Genomic DNA, 23,841 nt, shown 5'->3' on the forward strand with positions numbered 1-23,841 from the left:
CCCAGACCTCACACTCCAGGGTGCAGCAGTCCCCCTCCCAAGCTTTGCCTGATGGCTGTTCTCCAGCCATTCTCTTAACAACTGTTTCTGAAGCTTCCAGTGCCAGGAATGGTGCTAGGCACAGTGGATACAAGGGTGATTAGGACAAATGTTGTTACCCAGAGGGACCCACACCCCCCTGTGATACTTCCTGCTCTGGGCCCTGTCAGATAAAAAATCCTACCTGCCCAAGTCTGAATTCTGGTCCCAAGCCCACTGGCCAGACCTCCAGGCAAGCCCACTGAGCCTCCATGGGAGGTGAGGGGCCTAAACAGTTCCTCTCCTGTGCGGTGCAGCCTCATTAGAGCATAGAAGCATCCACTTTGGAGAAAAGTGTACCCAAGATGGGCCAATGAAGAGCTTGCTGGTGACTGTCTTACTATATGAACAAGGTGGAAAGCAATGCCAGGAGGGCCAGGGAGGAGAGCAGCGAGGTAGTAAAGTCCCAGAGGCACTTACTAGCTATGCGACCTTAGGCAAGTTTCTTAGCCTCTTTGAGCCTCAGCCTCTACCAGTATAAAATGGGCATATGGGCTTCCCTGATGGCACAGTGGTTGAGAGTCTGCATGCCGATGCAGGGGACACGGGTTCGTGCCCCAGTCCGGGAAGATCCCACATGCCGTGGAGCGGCTGGGCCCGTGAGCCATGGCCGCTGAGCCTGCGCGTCCGGAGCCTGTGCTCTGCAACGGGAGAGGCCACAGCAGTGAGAGGCCCGCATACCGCAAAAAAAAAAAAAAAAAAAAAAAGGGCATAGTACTAGAACTCCGTCCCCTGGTTGTTGTGAGGATTCACTGAGTTTAATACTTAGAAATGCTTAGCACAGAAACTATCAGTCATCAGTGGTCGCAGGTCAGACGTGGCAGACCAGGGAGGAGACCTGGGCCGCCTGACCCTGTGTCAAGTGCTCAGGCCATCAGGCCTGCCACCTTCTCTTTCTCTATACTTCAATATTCCCTATGTGTGGACGAGGTGCAACAATACAAGGACAAGCGCATTGGCCTCTGCAGTGCTCTCTGGAAGGGGTCCAGAGCCCCTTCTTTCCCTCAGGACTCCTCTGCGGTGTAGTAACTTGTGCCCAGATTCACCACCTGCCAGGATCCATGTCCGTCTGTCCACAAGGACCAGATGGGCCCCAGCCTCCTCCTGTGAGCTGAGTGTCTGGTCCATGGAAGCAAGAAAGGTCACCTCCATGTGTGAGCGGGACCCCTCTCTCTATAAACTCATCTGTCAGTAAACAATGAGTTTTGCCACCTCTCGCTCAAGAAGCCGGACCAATGCATGCTCAACTCTTTCCAGTCAGAGCTGTTTCCACAAGCCGTTGGCCTCTGTGGGGGACATTTGGTTTAAAAGGAAATGGGGGCCTTCCCTGGTGGCGCAGTGGTTGAGAGTCCGCCTGCTGATGCAGGGGACACGGGTTCGTGCCCTGGTCAGGGAAGATCCCACATGCCGCGGAGCGGCTGGGCCCTTGAGCCATGGCCGCTGAGCCCGCGTGTCCGGAGCCTGTGCTCCACAACGGGAGAGGCCACAGCAGTGAGAGGCTCGCGTACCGCAAAACAAAAGGAAATGGAATTTCCCCTTCAATATTTTTCTTGGATGAAAGGTCTGTGATTGGAATCAGGGCATGAAAAATCATGCCCTGGTGGTTATTTGTATTAGTGGCTTTTGACTTTGCAGGGACACCTGGAGCACAAAGGGGCCAGCCTCTCCCACCTAATAACACATCCCACCCCTACAGCTCAGGCCGGTCCTGGCCGGCTGCCCCGGAGCATCCTGGTGCCTCAGAGCCCTGTGCTGCCTGGTCAGGAGCTTGGCTAACTCATCTTTGCAAGAACCTGCTCCGTGGTCTTTCCTCACATCATTGTCCCGCAAGCCCGTGCTTTGGTCCAGCCTCCTTCCACTCCACAGCATGATGAGACATGCCCACACACACATGTGCACACGCACAGCACGTGCTTGCTTCTCTGCCTGTGATAAACCATCCCAGGTAAGTACTAATTGTTATACATGGTAAGAAGGAAAAAAAATTGTTCATTGCCTAGACCGCAAGGTACCAAAACCCAGGGGAGCCCCAGTGAAAGAAACGGAGACGGGGCCTGGAAACGCAAGAGTAAAGTAAAATGAGACCACACTCAGGGAGTCCTTGAGGGAGACGCAGTGAGAAATATCGCAGCAGAGGAAGCAGGCGCGTCACCTTGTGGGCCTGTGTGTCTATCCTGCCCTGGGGGCAGCCACACATCTGGGTGTCCCTCACACAGGTCCAGGCACAAACAGGCACTCAGGAAATGTTTGTTGATGATGGAAGGAAGGAAGACACAAGAGGAGCAGGAAGACAGATTCCGCTCAGAGACTGGGTGCCACTTTACTTCACTTGGGTCAGTATCTGCAGAACAACAGTGTTGGCTGAGCGGGACGGAAGCTCTAAGGATCAGGGTCGTCTGCAACCAGAGGAGGAGCTAATCTGAGGTCTGGGCGGGGCGGGGCTGATTGCACAGTTCTCCCAGGCTTGCTCCTGCAGCAGGAGGGCAGGTGTGCAGATGCGGCAGGGTGCACAGGACAACTGCACCTGCCTGCCATCTGAATGGAGCCCACCCTGACCGCAGCCACGTCGGGGAGACATCAAGAATCCCGTGCCTCCCATAGCACACGATGGCCATGCTCAGGAGCCTGGGATTTGCCTCCTGGAGAGGGGGCCAGAAGCCAGTGGACAGATGGAGAAGGTTAACCTCTGGGCCTGGGCAAGGAGTGCTACCCATGTGTCTGAGGGGCGGCTGCCAACATTCCTGCCGGGTGCTGTTGCCTTCCTCCCAGAGCCCTGAGCCTGAGCTCCTGCCTCCAGGGCACAGCAGCTAGCGGCCATCGGTGGGGGATGCTTCTGACCCACTGCCACGAGCACAAGGACTATGAACTCAGCTCCAGGGCCCTGGAAATCAGGCCGGTGTTTGTGCGAGGCAAGAGCACCTGCAGAGAGCTGCGAGAAGGGAATCCTCTCCCTGGTCCTAGTCCTGCCGGCTCAGTTTCCCTCCGGTCTTGAGTGGTGAAGCTTCCAGGAGTCTGCTGACTGTGGGCAGAGATCAATAGCCAATGAATCCAGCCCAGAGATGAAGAATCGTTTCTCCACAGAGGCTCCTGCCTCCTAGGAATGTCTGAGTCCCAAGTGCAGCTGTAAACTAGCCATTGTTTAGCCCAGTTTTTCCTGCTTCCTGCTATTTTATGTAAAGAATCTTTCTACCCTGTAAAGAAAACAACACCTTGCATTGTTTAAGAATTGTGTTTGGCAACAGAAATCTAGAAAACAGTGACTTAAACCCAATTGGGGTTTTAGTTACCTAGTTAGTTAGTTTCACTTACAAAAGGACTCTGGGAATAATTAACCCCAGGCTCTTTCAGCAGCTGCATGAAGCCGTTTAGGGAGCCAGGCTCCTTCTGGCCCTCAGCCTTGCTGCCTCCAAGTGTGGCCCTGGTCCTCACATCTGCAAGCTGACTCTGGAGCTCCAGCCATCCCAGCTGAGTTCCAGGAAGGAAGATGAAAAAGGGCAAGGGCAAAATGTGTGTTATCAATCTACTGTGTTTTAAATAACTTTTTCTGGAGGCCCCACCTGACAATTTTCTTGAACATCTTGTATTCCAGAACTATATCACATGACCATTCCATCCACAAGGCAGGCTGCTTCCCCCCCCCCCCCGGGCGCATTGCTATTCCAACAAAATGGGATTTCTGCTAATAAAGAGGGAGGGAAGAAAGGCCGTGGAGTGGGCACCTGGTGGTCTCCACCACACAGCTCTGTGTTTGCCCTTGTCTCAGCCAACTCATTGAAGGCTCTGGGAAATGGATTAGAGAGAGGTGGAGGAGGAAGAGAGAAGGAGAAGAGAAGGGAAAGGGGCAGAGCCCACAACCAGAGCCCAGAGCCGACGCCCAGTTGTGTGTGCGTGTGCGCTAGGGTGGCAACAGACACAGTTTGCCCAGCACATAGGATGTTGAGTGTTAAAACCGGGACAGTTCTAGGCAAAGAGGGACAGCTGGTCACCTTGAATGTGCACACATATATGTGTGTGTGAACCGGGTGTTGTTAGACTAGAGATCCCAGCCCAGTGCTCCTTAAGCGCTCCTTAAGATGTTGTCCAAGGACCCCTGGAGGTCCTCAAGACCTTTTACGGGATCTGTGAGGTCGGGCTATTTTTCCAGCAGATTAAAGTGTTATTTGCCTATTTCACTCTTTCTCTCACAGATATACAGAGGAGCTTTCCAGAGGTTATATTATCTGTGATACTGCAACAGATTGGATGCAAAAGCAGATATGAGAATCCAACCGTCTTCTATTCTGTTAGAAAGAAATAGAGATACCAGACACCAAAGAGATTTTCAACAAATGTAAAAGAATGCCACTCTTCTCAAAATTTCTTCACAAATTTACTTCTGTTTTCAAGAATAGAGTCATTTTCCTTAAAAATATGTTAACATATAATGATTTATTACAGTTATTTTTAAATGAATGAATGAATAATTTTTTAATTCCTTGGTCTTAATTTCTAATAGGATAAATATTGATGACCATAACCTACACTTTAAAAAAGATTTTTGGCATCCTCAATAATTGTTAAGAGTGTGAAGGGGTCCTGAGACAGAAGAGTTGGAAACCTGTTGTCCTAGACGAGACTAGTAAGGTTCTCCTGGGAATTAAGTAGGGAGGGAACAGGATGAAGGCTGGACCTCGAGGCCCTGGTGTCAGAAGGCAGCAGCTCCGGGAGCCTCCACAGGAATAAATATCCTAGTGCAGTGCTGCTCAAGATGTGCTCCACAGATGGGGGCCAGGCTGAGAACTATTCACCTAATATTAGTCACTGTTGACATAAGTACAGAAATCGAGGGAAGCTTCTAGAAACTTCCATAACAATTTGATAGAGTAGCTTTACGTCTATTGAAACTAATAATAGGAAAAGCTGGGCTTGTATTTTGTAGGTCCTCTCTCTTTCATTTTATTTTTCCAGAAATTTATTTTTACTGTACTTGGCAAAAGTATTCCATGATGCATTGGAAATTTTCAAAATATGGCCCTTTCATGCCTGAGATGAATCTTAAAGGATAAATACTGGTTATCCAAGCAAAAAAGGGGACAAAGTATTCCATAGAAAATTTTGTACTTCAAGGGCAAACTGTGCATGGTTGAGAGCACACATTTCCTGCCTACCTGATTGTAGCCTTTCACTGAGCTATTTTACAATTTTATATACTGTAGATAACTAATAGTAATACAAAATAATTTCTGCCTATAGACACGCAAAACTCCTGTCATGCAACTGGCTTCCTCCCTCACTGCGGCTGAGGACCGTTTAGCCTCCATTTATTCATTCGTTGCCATATTCCTACTCTAATTATGTCTGTTCTTTGGATTTCCCTTTGAACTTGTTGTAACATCTCACTGGTATCCTCATTAGTGAGTTACATAAAATCATTATTAAGTGTTCATTAAAAGTAATATGGTCCTTCACATTATTCACAAACACAGGGTTTGCAAAGCTCTGCTCTTGGACCCCGCCATTGATGTGATTCAATTGCCTTCTGGAAGTCACTTCCATTCTCATCCTGCTGTCTGAAAAAGTCTGTACCCTCTCCTCTGTCTACTTTGTCTAGCTTACAGCTGTTCTTTCTTTCTAGTTTGGGCTTCCTCATTATCTTGTTTGTGAGGTAGAAAGGAGCCTGAGAGAGAGAGACAGAAAGAGAGAGAGAATGAAACCAATAGGAGATTGAATAGATGGGGGCAGGGGGTCCATGTGCACAGTCCATGTGCACTTTTGTGTATGTATAGCTGGAGATAACTGCGTCCTGCCCAGCAATCACTACATACCTATTTTGTTTTTGTGAGCAAAACCACACCTCTGTGAGCTCCTGGTTTAAGGCTTGTCCTTGGAAGCCATCCTCAAGGTCTCCATGCCAGAACCCAATCCCAGCCTCAGTTGCTAAGCCCCTGGCAGAAGAAGACCTTTGTCAAGAGGACCTGGATGCTGGGGGAGGGTGTCATAAGCCCGACCTCAGCTGCAGAGGAGTGCAGTTCAAGGACCAGTGACTTTGACACTTGAGGAAGACAAAATGCTGGTCCCAGCCACCACCTGCCACCCTGAGGGCAGGAAGGGGTGTCTGAGGTTCCTGTCAGCAACCCTTCTTCCCACTTCAGCTGCTAATAGAGCAACAGCCTGATTGTCTCCAGTTCCCTGTCACCTCCTTGATGGGTCTTTTGGGAGTAAGGTGGCCAAGGGGCAGCACACGAGTGATGCAGACTCTCTACTAGAAATCCAAATATTTTTCTTGTAACAGTTTCACTGAGGTATAGTTTGCATACCATAAAATTCACTTGGTTTAAAGATACAATTTGGTTAACTTTCAGAAATGTATAGAGTTGTGCTACCATCACCACAATCTAATTTTAAAACCTTTCCATCACCCCAAAAAGTAACCTTGTGCCCGTGTGCAGGCACTCCTTATGCTCAAGGCAACCATTGCTCTACTTTCTGTCTATAGATTTGCTATTTCTGGACATTTCATATAAATGGAATCGTAAAATACACATCATGTTTTTGGGTTTCATCCATCACAGCATGCATCAGTACTTCATTCCTTTTTATAGCCAACTTGTACTCAATTGAATGGATATGTCATATTTCGTTTATCCATTCAATTGACAGCCGTTTGGTTGTTTCCACCTTTTGGCTATCAAGGTCGCTAGGAACCTTTTTGTACAAGTCTTTGCATGGATTTACATTTTCATTTCTATTGGGTGAACACATAGGAGTGGAATTTCTGGATCACATGGTAAATTTATGTTTAGCTTTTTGAGAAAGTATCCAACTGTTTTCCAAAGTAGCTGTACCATTTTACATTCCCACTAGCAATGTAGGAGAGTTACAGTTGCTCCACATCCTTGTCAACACTTGTTGTTGTCTGCCTTTTTGATTATAGGCATTTGTGGGTTGGGAATTTGAATCTTGAGCCACATGAAGTGAGGGCGGGCCACAGCTGTGGCTGACCCATCCTTGGCTGTGCACCGAGAAAGCTGCCTCTCCTCCTGCATCAGGTCCTTGGATTCCTACCTTTCTTGAGGCCTGATTATTCTGCTCCCTTTGGGGTCTGTATATTACCCCCATGTCTTTTCAATACAATGTTTTTTTTAAAAAAAACTTAAGTGAGATTGCGTGGGGTTCTGTCACTTGCAACAACACCCATTTGAATTTCATACTTCCCATGGTGCCCCATTCCTGACACTAGCTGGAGCTGACATCGCCTATTGGAATAAGACCAGCAGGCATCAGGTGGGTCAGGATTTGTTCTTAGTGCAGACAACACAGGGAAATGCCTTCAGCAATAAGGAGGATGGTGCCATCTCCCAGCTCTCCAGGCACCTGGGTGACAAGCAGCACATTCATTCAGGCTGCAGCTCACCTTTCCAGACCTGCCACAGGCTCAGGTGAGTTAAAGTTAGAGTCTCGCCAGAGGATCACATCAAGCGGTGAGAAGGGCCAAATTTTTGAGAAATTTAATGAAGATGGAGGGTATCAGAAAATGTGTCCTCGTGCACTTTGAGAACATCTCCTGGGTGACCAAAGTTGGTTCTATGAAAGCATAGAGAGCTCTGTGACCTGGGGTGAGTCACCCGACCTCTCTGAGCTGTAGTCTGCAGGACCGTTGTGAGGATTCGTGATAAGGAGAGCACCAGAATGTTGTCTGGTTGGTTGCTCGTGGTTGACACTTTTCCCAACATTGGCATTATGCCAACGTTTACTGAGGGGAAGTGAGATAAAACAGCCTTGCCCCAATCTTTTGCTTTGGAGGAGACACTTCAGTATCATGGTTAAGAAAGTAAACTTCCATGCTAGATATAGCAAGCAAGTCATACTGTGCCTGCTGTGTTCGGTTAGGCAAGTCACCGCATCTCACTCAGCTTCAGTTTTTCCGGCCCTAAAGTGATACCCATGACAGTGCTTCACTCATTTCAGTGTGTTGGGAGGTCACATCAGACAGTGAAGAGGGAGCCCTGAGCCTGGATCCTGGTGCTTAAGAAGCATTCACCAGCGTTGATAATTTTCATAGCTGCGGTTCCTTGCATTTCTCTGAACTTTCCCAGGGGCTGGGAGCTGCCCTCACTGCTGCTGATGTGGAGCTGCCTCGGGGAGAACCCTGTGCTCTGTCTGGGGTGGGCATGGGGGCCAGGAGGCCATAAGGGGAAGCTTGAGGGCCCAGAGCCGCCCCCACTGCCCCCGTCAGGTCTCTGGCCATGAGATCCTGCTGCCACCCCCAGATGGAAGGCTCCCGGCAGGCCAGCCCCTCATCCTGCCAAGGACACTGCTGACCCCAGCCCAGATCAGACGTGTGCTGTGTCACCTGAGCTCTCCAGCCCCTCCTGGCCCAGGACAACAGGTGGATGTGCTCAGTAACTTGAGTCTACCTTCTGAGAGCCTGAGAGATTGAGAGCGGGCAGGCAACTCTTTCCTCAGACAACCACATGAGCAATAAACAAGTTTTCAAGGAGACCATGCCCAGCTCAAGCTTCTGCAGGGCCGGATGTCATGCTGGGGATTGTCCAGGACCTTGGGTTTTCATAACAACTATGGCATCAGCAAAACCCGGCCTCATTGTGAACACCCCATGGATGGGTGTGGATCCTGGACCACTGTCTTTCCGTGCTCTTTCCCATTTCTCCACATCTATAGCCGGTGGGGGAGTGAGTCATAAGAGCAGAGGCACTGCAATCAGACTAGGCCCTGAGCCCCAGGATCTTGATCTTGAGGAAGTCAGTTAACCTCCTGGAGCCTCAGTTTTTTCATTGGTAAAATATGGATGATAATATCTGCTTGCTGTGGTTTGGGGGAATTAGATGAGGTGATGTAGGGAAGCTTGGGAGCTCAGATCCCAGCACAGAGTAAGCCCTCAGTGTACGGCAGCCAAATAGATTATAGGAAGCAGTGTCCCCTCTTTAAGTATGAGGACAGAGAAGTCCATCTGGCCAGAATCTGAAGAGATCTGACAAGTTTGTGCTCCCACCCAACGTGTACTTGCAGTACCTCCTGCGTGTTTGTCCGCACCCTGTAACTGCTGAAGGACACACTGGCGGGCAGGAAGCCCCCAGGCGCAGGGGTCCAGTTGGAAGAGGGTGGGAAACACCAGTTAAGCTGGGGGTAGCATCATTTACAGCTTCTTATTACCCAAACTCTTCTGCCCCCCAACCAGAATACTCTTCAGAAAGGGCTAAAGATGGGCACCCAGAGATGACACCCCAAGTTACCTTGTTCCAAACACAGACTCTAATCAATACATAGAGGGCCACAGACCACTTGTCTACACCCCGACTCTGGGAGAAAGGGCAAAGGATAAACGCAGGTGAGCATTTTCATACGAGGGGTGTGACGAGCTTCCCCAGAGAGAAGCACGTCTGTGTGTACGTGTGCCTGACACAGGTCCTGTGGTGGGGCGGACAGGGCATCCCCAAAGCTCTAGAAGGTGTCCGAGTGACCTCAGTTCCCCAAACAAAGACCTAATTATTCTGATCAATGCTTCATCCCAACAGAGTTTAAATTGGTATAAATGCATTTGTAAATAAGATGTTTGGCATGAGGTTATATATTTTTTCCAAACAAACAATCTTATATATGATGCTTAGGTTATAAGTTTAAATCTGTAAAGGTCTGTTTAAATCATAACATGTCAGCAATACTGTTTTTTAATGAAAAATATTTATGTTAGAACCCGTTAAACATGTACAGCCCAGTTAAACACAATATAAGGTCTACCTGCATCCAAGCCTTCTTCCCTCCTCCACTCAAGCCACGTGACCGAGGCCCCTGGACCAGCTCTAGCTCCAGTGAGGGTCCTGGTTAGTGGAGCCAGCATGCTAAGCTCATCTCATGTGTTCAGGTATCCAGTCAGCACCTGGCATGCCTCTGGCGGCTGTCATTGGTCCAGGGAGTGGGGAGAGACCTATGTTGGTCCAGGTGGACTGAAGGAACGGTCCTTGAACCTGTGGGTGGAAGAGAGGTTTCCCAGCTCTCTTGCTGAGCATGAACCTGTCCCAGTTGCCTCTGGAAGCCACTACGCCAGCACAAGTGAGGCTGCTGAGAACAGAGCAGCAGCAGAGGAGCTCAGGGCCAGAGAACCCAGGGACACCAAACCTGGGCTTCACTGCCGCCACAGTGGCCCCGCCTCTGGAATTCCTGTTTTGCAGGAATTTCTATTGAATTCAAGGGAGGTTTCTACTCCTTGAGGCAGGAAAGCATCCTCGTGCAGGCTGGAGGTGTGTCTAGAGATAAATGAAGAGGGAGGAACTTTCTTGACATAATGAGGCAAAAGTGGGAAGAGATAGCGGAAGAAAATAAGGGATTAATGAAGGAGTCTGTGATTAAGCACTAGAGACACTTCCCTATATGGATTATTTGACCAGAGAGTCATAGGAAAATATGAAAAGGAGTACTTGACTTGGGCCACAGCCCCTGAAGCAGAAGGATGGCTAAAATGGAGAGAGATTTCTCTGTAGCTGGAACGTACAGCCAGCCTAGAACAGCGTGGTCCCCAGTTATTCAGGGAGGAAGAGTGGGGGCAGGGGAGAGCCACATAGAAGAGGCCCTGAGGGGACATGCAATCACCTGCCCACAGTCACAAGCCAGGGCTGAGCTCATGTTCCCAGAATACGGGCACACTTCTAGGTGCTCTGAGCAACTTTGCACCTAAAACTCTTACCGGCAGCCGTGTCTTCTTCCAGGGGCTTGCTTCCAGCCCCTGATATAGATGAGAGTGCTCTGTTTACTTTTCTCTCAATCCAAAAGATGTTCTTAACTCTTCTCATGGCATCAGTCAACACTACAGTTCCTTCCATGGCAAAAGCCAAATGAGAATGAAAACTGTCTTAGAGCAATTGGCTCTCATGAAAACTTGTATCACACATCTGTTGTTTTGCCCGCCTGTGTTCATTTCTCCTGGGTCTGCTAATGCCGTGACCCTGAGGCAGTGTGGTTTGCGGTGGGTCTGAGCCCACCCCTGATACAAGGGTGAGCATGTTGGCCAATGAGAGCGCTGCACTCCCTCCTGGCGGTAAGTCAAGTGAGGGCAGGTGACCCCAACCCAGCCAATCCAAGCTAATGCGATGGAACTGTTGATGGTGGGAAGTGGGGAGGGGTTCCCTATGTGCTAAGCCTGTAAGGACGTAAGCCATCTTGGAGGCACTGGGATCATTTTGGTGGCTTGTGAGAAGAAGCTGCCTGAAAATGAAGCCAAGATAGAAAGAGGAAAGCGGGCTGAGAGACAGACTGAGACCTGATAATATCATTTGAGCCCCGTGTCTAAAGCCGGAATCCAGGACTTTTCACTTCCATGAGCAAGGGGTATCTTCTCAATTTTTGCTTGATCACTTAAGTTTGTTTTTCTATCACTTGTAACTAACGGAGTTTGGGTTGATAACACATCTCAACCTTAAAAAAGAATGATTTTCCTTCTTTCTTATTATTTAGTTCTTGGCCATATGTAAAAGACCTAGGTTATTTCTAATGTACATCAAATTCTTGCTGTCTGACCTTGAACAAGTCATATCCATGTCCTCATGAAAATAAGGCATGGAACCCGATCTCCCAGGTCCTCTTATTTATATAAGGCCAAGTATTTGTGCTCTATAAGCAGTCTCTTAGCAACCTTCACACTCAGATTTAGACACAAAACCATTTTTCTTCAAAAATGTGGATTCAAAACATTAAAATAAAAGTTTTAAAAGTTTAATCAAATTTCAGATGAGGAAAACCATGTAAGATCTCTTTGCTTTAGCAAAACATAGAACCACAATCACGGTAGAGATGTGTCATCTGCTAGTTTCTGGTGCCAGAAAACTTCTACTCTCCTCCAACTTCTAATGAGTACCACCCGGCTGTAGCTATAGACAGTCTATTTCACTCAGCCTTTTAATTTATTTATTTTATTTTTTTGGCTGCGTTGGGTCTTCATTGCTGAGTGCAGGCTTTCTCTAGTTGTGGCGAGCGGGGGCTACTCTTTGTTGCGGTGCGCGGGCTTCTCATTGCGGTGGCTCCTCTTGTTGCGGAGCACTGGCTCTAGGCACACAGGCTTCAGTAGTTGTGGCGCGTGGGCTCTGTAGCTGTGGCTCGCAGGATCTAGAGCACAAGCTCAGTAGGTGTGGCACATGGGCTTAGTTGCTCCGCAGCATGTGGGATCTTCCTGGACCATGGATCGAACCCATATCCCCTGAACTGGCGGGCAGATTCTTAACTACTGCGCCACCAGGGAAGCCCCTCACTCAGCTTTTTAAGCCACAAACTCTTTCAGAGATGAGAGAGGTGTAACAGTTTAACAATCTTCGGAGAACAGAGCTGTAGTTGCTTTGTCAGTAGACTCTAGGGTCCTGACTCAAAGCCCTTCAGTGACACTCTGTCAACCCAGATGCCAAGTCGGACACCTGCCCACTAGCTCTCATCCCTCCTCCCACTCCTGCCTACTTGAGCATCCTAGGTACATCACTGAATCTTTCTGCCCCCTCAGTTTCCTCATCTGTAAAATGGGGATAATACTAGTACCTTCCTCCAAGTGTTGTTGTAAGGACTGAATGAGTAAACAGTGCCCAGCATGCACAGTATAAATGTTCACTCTCATCTTCATCATCATTCTTCTGGATGGACTCCTCGTGCCAGGTGGATGGTTGCTTGAATGGCTGGCTGGATGAACAAATGGTTAAAGTGTGAAGGACTCAAAAATATTTCACACTGCACAGGTTATCAGTAAATACTTACTAATGATGGTGTTCTAGACATGTAAAAGTAGCAATTCAGAAGAGACAGATCACACAGCCCGCACCCCTTCCTGCTATTCCTGCCCGCTCTTGAGGCCCCCCTCAAATCCCTTCTTTTTGGAGATTTTGCTACTGGCTTTCAGGACCCACGATGTCTAGTTAATAATGATTTTCACCTCCTAGTATAAATTTGCTCTTCTGGGTATCTAATATGAACTGCTCCCGATACAAGTGCAGACTCATTCCCCAATTATGTCTGTTTTAGCTAAGAGATACCCAGAGTGACCAGCTGACCCCAGAACTCAATTCCCTGTGGGCGCTCAGAAGTAACAGGATTTGGGAACCAATTCTCCTAAAATGCTCTTAAATGAAACCAACTGATGACTCAGAAAGACCATTTATTGAGCATAATAGGAATTAGATTAGACCAGAGCCCTAGTCTCGGGCATGGCTTCGAGAACTCCCTCCCAGACGATACCCCCTCTGAGCCCCCAAAAGGCTGCTGGCTGGCTGCAGAACTAAAGTGGGCCTGCCAATCAGGAGGTGTCAACCCCCCAAGAGGCTTGCAGAGTATAATGAGAGAAGGCTGAGGGGTACAGTAGGGCTGGATTGCTACTCTAGCAAGACTTGTTTGCTAGCTGGGTGACTTTGGGCAAATTTCTAACTTCTCTGAGCCTCAGTTTCTTCAATTATAAAGTAGAGCCATGGTACTCACACCAAAGTAGCTGTGAGAACTGACAGATCATACATGTCAAATGCTTGTCTCACCAACAAGTGGTCCAAGGCTACTGTTCTGAGTGTCCTTCCTTCTCTTGGGATATATTTCTGGCCCAGAGCCAGTATCAGTCCCTGCACCCTGGATCACTCTCACTCCTGAGTGATGGATAAACTCTAAATATATCGTTTCCCAGATTCCACCTTCTCCTGCCATAACGTCATGGCAGCCCTCCCACAGAAAAGCATTCGAGCAGGTTCTAGTTTAACATTCACCATATTTCACCCCAAATTAAAGCTTCTGAACCTTCTAAGGGCCATACATATTTGCGAATCTAACAAAAGCTATGGTCCTTATCCCTGTAAAAATGACCATGCTTTTGCATGTGACTCAGATTCCATGAAGCCCCTCTACGGGCCTCCTAGGGCTACATGTACCCCGAGATGAAGGTCTCTGCCTTAACTGACCTTCAGAAGCCTCTGGCCTTCACGTCTGTGCTTGGCCAGCATTCCTGTTGGCCACGTCTAAGCGAGTCATCCCCAAAGGGGCACAGTAACTGTCCCTCACTTCACAGTTTACAAGGTGGCACAGAACAAAATGACATGTTCTCATTTGAACGGCCACAGAAAACTAATTTCACCCCCTTCTTCAGCCCCCTTTTCATGGTGTCTGCCTCAAAAGTCGTGCTTTCTCGGCTTTGCCTTCAACACAGAGGGCCCCTTACAGGACTTGGCCCGGAGAGGGTCCACCTCCCCGCCCTTCCCCCCGGCTCTCCCCATCCTTGAACCTCGTCCCGCTATGAGGCCTGCCCCTGCATGCTCCCAGGCTCCTGTCCCGAGTGCCACCTGTCCTGGGGCTTCACTCACAAGTGCCGCTGTCCTGCAAGGCTCCTCTGGGCTCAGCCCCCGAGGCAGGAGGGAAGAATTAAGTCAACCAGTTGAAAGATATCAGGCTTCAGAAGCAAGCTTTAAACAGACTTGAATAGCAGAAAGTTTCAAAGGCACTCGCTGAAGTTCTTGTAAAACTCCAGCCACCTCTCCTGTGAGCTGGCAGTTCCAGCTTCTTTCAGATCTCTTTGAGCAATCTCCTTGTCATGTCACCAGCCCCAGTCCTGCAAAGGAACTAAAGGGCCTTTTGTATTTAAGCCTTTCAACAGAAAGAGATGGGTGGGGGGCTGTGGACCCTCCCAACCCGAAATATGAATATCTCAGAGCATCACTGAGCCAGAAATCTCCTTCCCTCTCCCATCAGGAATTGATGGCATTTGGAGGTTGGAAGGGAACTGAATCCTATGTCTCCACAGACTCATCGTGCAGTTGATGACACTGAGGCTGGGTCAAGTCTGCCTGTTACCCCAGACCTCTCGGGGAGTGAGTGGCCAAGCTGGAGGCTGCCCAGAGCTCTTGCCTCATCAGTATGCAGGACAGTGCACAGCCCTTCAAAGGGTGACTTCGACATGAGTTATGGAGTCTGTTCCTCAATATTTAGGTAAACTTAACAGTGTTGACAAAACTAGGGCTACTGAAAAACTGCACTAAATAAATGGTCACAGGATTCAACAGAGCTTTACAATATATGTGTACATTAGTTTGCTAGTTTGCTAGGGCTACCAGAACAAAACGCCAGAAACTGGGGGTATAAACAACAGAAATGTACTTTCTCACCATTCTGGAGACTAAAGTCCAAAATCAAAGTGTCGGCAGGGTTGGGTGCTCCTGAGGCTTCCCTCTTCGGGTTGCAGGAGGCCACCTTTCTGCTGTGTCCTCACATGGCCTTTCCTCCGTGCAGGTGCATCCCTGGTGTCTCCTCCTCTCTTATGAGGACACCAAACCTATTGGATTAGGACCCACTATAATTGCCTCATTTTACCTCAACTACCTCTTTAAAGATTCTATCTCCATGTACAGTCACATCTGAGGGGTCAACAGCACTGACCTCCCATAAGGGCGTCCCACTGTGTTCCTAATTACCAAGGCAGTTTTCTCTTTTAAAAACATACATATTGCACTTTGTTATAAAGCAGAAACTAACACACCATCGTAAAGCAATTATACTCCAATAAAGTGTTAAAAAAAGAAACAAACACACATACATATTGTTGTGAACCAAATTGTTCCTCCCACCCCAAAATTCATACATTGAAGTCCTAACCCCCAGGGTCAAAACCCTGGTCTGTGCTGAGACACCTAAGTGCAGGGCTTTCTCAGCCATCTGCCAGCTGAACGACATTGTCCTGGGGTCATTTCGTGGCCAGAGAGTGCTTAGAATCATGGGGAGCAAGCGCAAGCTTAGAGCCAGCAAACCGGGTCCCGGTGAGATGCGGGGCCTGCAGCTGACGTTCAGTTGTCTCTTCAGTGAATTGGAGCCAACCTGTCCTGAACTCTGCCCAGGGAAGTGGGGAGAGCAAACAAGACACAGCCAGGAAGTGGCAGCACATTGGGAACTGTAACAATACCAAATAAATGAAAGTCATTAAAACTATGTCTCTTTTTCCTTTCAGGTAAACTAACACATCCCCCACAAAAAGATGGCATTTTCAAAGGCACGGCTATCAGTGATGGTGTTTCTTAATGGCCCATGTCTGATGGGCCCATAGGTCACCAGCTCTCTTTGAGAGGGTACAAGGCCTCTGGGCCTAGAATGAGCTCTGGGGGTGCAGTGCTTTGTTCCAATGAACGGTACATGTAAAGGGCTCATTCGCTGCTAGGCCAGGGAGCTCGGGGTGGACTGAGCATGACTTGTGCAAGTGGGACCTTGAGCTGGGTCCTGAGCAAGGTGGGGGAGGTGACGGGGCATCGACATTCCCAGTGTAGGGGTTGTGGCACAGAAGTCAGCAGTTGGGGAGGGCTGGGCTGTAGAAGCAGCACAGTGTGATGGGTTATAGGCCAGCCCCTAGAGCTGGCTTGAATTCAGCTGCATAACTTTGGGCAAGTTGTTTAGTCTCATTTGTGCCTCAGTATGCTCATCTGTAAAATGGGGACAATTGTGGTGCCCACCACATAAGGTTGTTGTGGAGTTTAAATGAGTTCATATAAGAAGAGTCCTTAGAGTGGTGCCTGGCACGTAGTCAGTAACCCGGGAGCGATAGCCATTCTAGTTCATCCTGTTCTTTCATTAAACTGTGATTGAGCACCTGGTAGGTGCTGGGACTATGCTGGGCTCTGGGAACACACAGCCTTGCCCTCCAGAAGCACACAGCATGCATAGATGTGAAAACCGTTTAAACGATGTTGTAAATAGCCTCACAGAGATAAAGCCCAACAAGTTATGGAAACCAGGAAGAGCCCGTGACCTGGCCTGAGTCGGGGTGGAGGGATGGGGTGTCCAGAAAAACATCTCTAAGAACATGTCACCTGGTCCAATCATAAAGCAAGAGCAAGAATGTCTTGGGAAAGGGGTGACAGTGGGAGGGGACATGTGCAGAGTGAAGTGGGGCAGTGTGGTCCCCGTGGGAACCCATGGCAGTTCTGGGTAGGAGGAGCTTAAGTATAAGCAGAGATGACAGGAAACACATCTGAGAAGCAGATGGGAGCCAGCGCCAGGGGCCCAGTGCCACACCAAGGGCTTGGACTTGAACCCGTGTGGGTTTGAGCAGGGAGTGGCATACCTGGATGTGTGTTTTAAACCTGAGCACAGCAAGAGGTGGAACCGGAGGGGAGAACACTAGAAGCTAAGTCACCCAGGAGCCAACTGGGTGGCTGGCTGGGTGACTTAGCTTCTAGTGTGATGGGGGTACAGAGAGAGCAGGGATGCCAGGAGTGCTCAGGAGGGGACCTGGCACAGCGTAACTCAGTGACTGCAGGAAGAGGGGGAGAGGTGGCTGGGTCCACAGGGGTGTTTCCAAAAGAGAAGGGGGGTCAGAGAAGGCCAAGCACAAGCAGGGGATCCAGCTGCGAGGAATCGAGCTAGGAGGCTGGAGCATGGAGACCGCCGCCCAGGGAGAAGAAGCAGAGCAGAGGCCTCGCCCAAAGTCAGGGGAGGCGCAAACGTCCAGGGGTGAGTAGACCAGGCAGGGGCCACCAGGAAGCCGAGGAGCAGAGGTCAGAGGGCTGCCCAGAGAGCTCAGAGCCCTCCCAGATGTAGGGAGGGCCAGGACGATGGAGGGCAGGACGTGCGGGAGACTGACCACAAGAGGGCAGTAGAGCCGCCGGGGAGTGTGGGACAGGGACCCCAGGTTAAGATGGAAAGGGACTGTGAGGGAAGAGAATAGCAAATGTAGGCCACGCTTAGGGAGATCTGAGTGAAATGGGGGAGAGAGAAAGGTATGAAGTGGACTCGAGGAGAGTTCCTTTTTAAATGGAAGAAGCATGAAGCAGAAGCCAATAGAGGCAGAGGGGAGAAACAAAAGGAAAAGTGCTGCTGGAGGGACCAGGCCCCCAGGAAATCAGAGGGCATGAGTGCCAGCCTGGGCACCCTTGGGTGTTAGTGACAGAAAACCTGAGCCACCCTGACCTAAGAAGCAGAGAATTTGTCGGCTCACATAACTGAAACATTCCAAGGTAGTCTGCCTTCTGGCATAACCGGATATGGGGCTTCGAGCAGTATCACAGGATCTGGTTTCTCCCCCTCCAGCTCCTGTCCCTGTTTCCTCGCCGTCTACCCCATTTCCAAACAGAGTCACCTTTTTTAATCTTTTTTTTAAAATGGGGATATAATTCACTTATAAAATTCACCCTTTAAAAGTGGACAATTATACTTTAAAATCATTTTGACCTTATTCACAAGGTTTGCAACACTCACCACTATCTAATTCTAGGACTTTTCCCTCACCCATCACCAAAAACCTGTCCCTACCAGCAGTCATTTCCCATTTCCCCCTACCCTCAGCCCCTGGCAACCACTCATCTACTCTCTTTCTCAATATGTGGACTGATGTGTCTGGTTTCTTTCACTTATCATAATTTTTCCACCCATGTTTTGTGTATCAGTACTCCATTCCTTTTGATGCCTAAATAATATTCCATTGTAATGGATATACCACAGCTTGTTTATCTATTCATCAGATAGTGGATATTTGAGTTGTTCCCATTTTTTGACTATTATGAGTAATGCTACTATGAAAGTCCTTGCATAAGTTTTTATATGAACTTTTTTGTTTTTGGTTTTTTAAATGCTTTAATTGAGGTATAGTTGATGTATAATATTATACAAGTTTCAAGTATACAACATAGTGATTCAGTAGTTTTATAAATTATCTTCCATTTATAGTTATTATAAAATATTGTTTATATTCCCTGCACTGTAAAATGCATCCTTGTAGTTTATTTTATTCATAGTAGTTTGAACCTCCTAATTCCCTACCCCTATTTTCCCCCTCCTCCTTCCCTCCCACCACTGGTAACCAGTAGTTTGTTCTCTGTATCTGTGAGTCTGTTCCTTTTTTGTTATATTTACTAGTTTGCTTTATTTTTTAGATTTCACATATAAGTGATGTCATACAGTATCTGTCCTTCTCTGACTTATTTCACTAAGCATAATACCTTCCAAGTCCATCCATGTTGTTATAAATGGCAAAATTTTATTCTTTTTTATGGCTGAGTAATATTCCATTATATATATACATCACAACTTATATATATATATATATATACATATATATATCACAACTTCTTTATTCATTCATCTGCTGATGCGTAGGTTGCTTCCATATCTTCACTATTATAAATAATACTGCTATGAATATTGTGGTACATGTACCTTTTTGAATTAAGGTTTCCATTTTTTTCAGATATATACCTAGGAGTGGAATTGCTGGGTCATATGGTAGTTTATTTTTAGCTTTTAGAGAAAGCTGTTTTCCACATTGGCTGCATCAGTTTTCCACATTGGCTGCATCAGTTTACATTCCCACCAAGTGTTTCATGGCCTAGCATGCAATCTATCCTGGGGAATGCTCCATGTGTTCTTGAAAAGAATGTGTAGTTTTTTTAAGGAACTACCATATGACCCAGCAATCCCACTACTGGGCATATACCCTGAGAAAACCATAATTCAAAAGGAATCATGTACCAAAATGTTCATTGCAGCTCTATTTACAATAGCCCGGAGATGGAAACAACCTAAGTGTCCATCATTGGATGAATAGATAAAGAAGATGTGGCACATATATACAATGGAATATTATTCAGCCATAAAAAGAAACGAAATTGAGCTATTTGTAATGAGGTGGATAGACCTAGAGTCTGTCATACAGAGTGAAGTAAGTCAGATAGAGAGAGACAAATACCGTATGCTAACACATATGTATGGAATTCAAGAAAAAAAAAGTGTCATGAAGAACCTAGGGGTAAAACAGGAATAAAGACACAGACTTACTGGAGAATGGGCTTGAGGATATGGGGAGGGGGAAGGTAAACTGTGACAAAGCGAGAGAGAGGCATGGACATATATACACTACCAAACGTAAGGTAGATAGCTAGTGGGAAGCAGCTGCATAGCACAGGGAGATCAGCTCGGTGCTTTGTGACCACCTGGAGGGGTGGGATAAGGAGGGTGGGAGGGAGGGAGACACAAGCGGGAAGAGATATGGGAACATATGTATATATATAACTGATTCATTTTGTTGTGAAGCTGAAACTATCATACCATTGTAAAGCAATTATACTCCAATAAAGATGTTAAAAAATAAATAAATAAACAAACAAATCAGGCCAGGGAACAGAAAAAATAAAAAGAATGTGTATTCTGCTGCTTTTGGATGGAATGTTCTATATATATCTATTAAATCCATCTGATCTAATATGTTATTTAAGGCCAGTGTTTCTTATTGATTTTCTGTCTGGAAGATCTATCCATTGATATAAGTGGAGTGTTAGAGCCCCCTACTCTTATTGTGTTACTGTCAGTTTCTCCCTTTATGTCTGTTAATATTTGCTTTATGTATTTAGATGGTCCTATGTTGGGTGCATATATGTTTACAATTGTATCTTCTTGGATTGATCTCTTGATCATTATGTAACGTCCTTCTTCATCTCTTGTAACAGTCTTTGTTTAAAAGTCTATTTTGTCTGATATAAGTGTTGCTATCCTGGCTTTCTTCTGGTTTCCATTTGCATGGAATACCTTTTCCAACCCCTCACTTTCAGTATGTGTCTTTAGATCTGAAGTAAGTCTCTTATAAGCAGAATATAGATGAGTCTTGTTTTGGTATCCATTCAGCCAATCTATGCCTTTTGATTGGAGCATTTAGCCCATTTACATTTAAAGTAATTATTGATATGTATGTTCTCATTGTCATTTTGTTAATTGTTTGGGGGTTGTTTTTGTAGGTCTTTTTTGTTCCTATTTTCTTCTTCAAATATTAGTGTGCTTGATGTTGTCTCAGAGGTCTCTTAAACTGTCCTCATTTCTTTTTTCTTTTTCCTGTTCAGCATCAGTGATTTCCGCTGATGCTCTTTCCACTTGCTCATCCATTCCTCAGTATCATTTAGTCTATCATTTAGATTCCTTCTAGTGTATTTTTCATTTCAGTTATTGTATTCTCCTTCTCTGTTTGGTTGTTCTTTATATTTTCTAACCCTTTGTTAAAAACTTCTAACTTCTCACTCTGTACAATCATTCTTCTCCCAAGTTCTTTGATCATCTTTACAATACTACTTTGGACTATTTCTTGGATAGGTTACCTAACTCCACTTCACTTAGTTCTTCTTCTGGGGTTTTATCTTGTTCCTTCCTTTGGAACATGTTCTTCTGTCACCTCATTTTACTTAAGTTGCTGTTTTTATTTTTATGTGTCTGATAGGTTGGTTACATTTCTCAAACTTGAGGAAGTCACCTTTTTAGGAGACATCCTATGTGTCCCAGCAGTGTACTGTCTTCTTGTCAGCAGAGGCTGTGTGAGTACTTCTGTTGTGGTGAGCTGACTACTGTTCCTAGTCCAGTTGGTTGCCAGGTCCTGCCTTGTGTGGAGACTGCAGGCCACTGGTTGGTGAGGCCAGATCATGAGATGGCTGACTGCAGAACCCCAGGGGGTCCCAGGGCTAGTGCTAGTTCACTGGTGGCTGGAATCAGGGTCCAAGTGACCCCAGGCCTCTTGCCCACCCCCTGGTGGTAAAGCCAAATCCTGGGGCTAGTGACAGCCTAATGGCAGGCAGAGACGTGTCCTGGGGTCTGGTTGCAGGGCCCAGGGGTCCCAGAGCTGGTGTCAGATGGCTGGTGCGTGGGGCTGATTCCTGACACAGTTGGCTGCAGGGTCCAGGGTGTCCCAAAACTTGTGTTGGCCTGCTAGCAGGCAGGACCAGGGCTCAGTCAGTCTCAGGGCGGGTCTGGCCTGCTGGTGGGTAGGCCAGGTCTACAGGCTGCAGGACTGCAATTGTCTTGAGGTTGTTGTCTGCCCACTGGTGGATGAAGCAGGTTCCAAAGATAGAGCAGACTTGCTGGTGGGTGGGAGTGGAGCCCAGGGGATTCTGGGGCTGGTGCCTGCCCACTGGTAGGTAGAGCAGTGTCCCAGCATCTCAGGCTACAGGGTCCTGGGGTTCCTGGTTGTTATGCCTGCATATTGATATATGGGGCTATGTCCTGGGCTCTCTAGTGAGCAGGACCGTGTCCAGGGGCAGCTTTGGTCTCCTGGGATCTTCAGGCAGCCTGTCTGCTGATGGGTGGGGCTATGTCCATGCCCAGTTATTTGCTTGGCCTGAGGCATCCCAGCCCTGGCAGCTATAGACTGTTGGGTCAGGCAGGGCTGGGTCCTGGGGCTAATAATCTAGAGGGAGGATTCCAAAATGGCACTTGCCAGCACTAGTGTCCATGTGGTAGAATGAGGTCCCCCAAATGGCAGCCACCAGTGTCTATGTCCCCAAGGTGAGCTACAGTTGCCACCTGCCTCTCTGGGAGACTGTCCAAGATCAGCAGGTAGGTCTGACCCAGGCTCCTTTCAAATTACTGCTTCTGCCCTGGGTCACAGAGCATGTGAGACTTTGTGTGTGCCCTTTAAGAGTTGAGTCTCTATTTCCCCCAGCCCTGTGGGACTCCCAAAGTGAGCCCCACTGGCTTTCAAAGCCAAATGCTCTGGGGGTTCACCTTCCTGGTGCAGGACTCTTGGGCTGGACAGAACCCCCAATGTGGGCCTCAGACCTCTCACTCCTTTGGGAGAACCTCTGCAGTTGTAATTATTCACCTGTTTGTAGATCAGCTAACTGGGGATAACATGGGACTTGACTATTTCTCGACTCCACCCCTCCTACCCATCTCATTGTAGTTTCTTCTTTATATCTTTTTCATCAATGGTTATCCTGCAAATAGTTGTAATTTTTTAATTAATTTTTATTGGAGTATAGTTTATTTACAATGTTGTGTTAGTTTCTAATGTACAGCAAAGTGAATCAGTTATACATATACATAATCCACTCTTTTTTAGATTCTTTTCCCATATAGGTCATTACAGAGTATTGAGTAGGGTTCCCTGTGCTATACAGTAGATTCCTATTAGTGATCTATTTTATATATAGCAGTGTGTATACATCAGTCCCAATCTCCCAATTTATCTCTCCCCCACTTTCCCCCTTGGTAACCATAAGTTTGTTTTCTATATCTGTGACTCTATTTCTGTTTTGTAAATAAGTTCATTTGTACCATTTTTTTTAGATTCCATGTATAAGTGATATCATATGATATTTGTCTTTCTCTGTCTGACTTACTTCACTCAGTATGACAATCTCTAGGTCCAAATATGTTGCTGTGAATGGCATTATTTCATTCTTTTTTATGGCTGAGTAATATTCTATTATATGTTATATCCCACATCTTCTTTATCCATTCATTCGTTGATGGACCTTTAGGTTGCTTCCATGTCCTGGCTATTGTAAATAGTGCTGCAGTGAACACTGGGATGCATGTATCTTTTCGAATTATGGGGTTTTTTCCAGATATATGCCCAGGAGTGAGATTGCTGGACCATATGATAGCTCTGTTTTTAGTTTTTTAAGGAACCTCCATACTGTTCTCCATAGTGGCTGTACCAGTTTGCCAAATATTTATAATTTTGGTGTGCCCATAAGAAGAGGTGAGCTAAGCATCTTTCTTTTCCACCATATTAGCCAACCTCCCTTCCTGAGGCCTGTGAACATATGGTTTTAAATCTCTTGTATATGTAACTATCAGTAAAACTGCTGGGTGATATGGTAACTCTGTGTTTAACTTTTTGAGTAACTGCCTAATTGTTTTCAACAGCAGCTACACCATTTTAAATTGCCACTGACAATGAATGAGGGTTCCAAGTTCTCCACATCCTCACCAACACTTATTATTATCTATCTTCTTTTATAGCCATCCTAATGTGTGTGAGTCATATCTAATTGTAGTTTTAATTTCCATTTCCCTAAT

General features: G+C 47.0%; 2 long non-coding RNA genes across 2 annotated transcripts; both read right to left on the reverse strand.

The window, feature by feature from the left end:
• Positions 1 to 9,740: 9,740 nt before the first annotated feature.
• On the reverse strand, positions 9,741 to 11,009 carry LOC132520433 (uncharacterized). Its single transcript, XR_009540546.1, has 2 exons — positions 10,760 to 11,009; positions 9,741 to 10,322 (listed from the first exon to the last, which is right to left on the reverse strand). It is a non-coding gene; the product is annotated as an uncharacterized LOC132520433 (long non-coding RNA).
• A 989-nt stretch (positions 11,010 to 11,998) lies between these two features.
• LOC132520434 (uncharacterized) lies at positions 11,999 to 14,851 on the reverse strand. The gene is made up of 3 exons (XR_009540547.1): positions 14,388 to 14,851; positions 12,595 to 12,732; positions 11,999 to 12,174 (listed from the first exon to the last, which is right to left on the reverse strand). It is a non-coding gene; the product is annotated as an uncharacterized LOC132520434 (long non-coding RNA).
• Positions 14,852 to 23,841: the final 8,990 nt, after the last annotated feature.

Source organism: Lagenorhynchus albirostris, chromosome 5 (genome assembly GCF_949774975.1).
Source record: "Lagenorhynchus albirostris chromosome 5, mLagAlb1.1, whole genome shotgun sequence".
Classification (NCBI taxonomy): Eukaryota; Metazoa; Chordata; class Mammalia; order Artiodactyla; family Delphinidae; genus Lagenorhynchus; species Lagenorhynchus albirostris.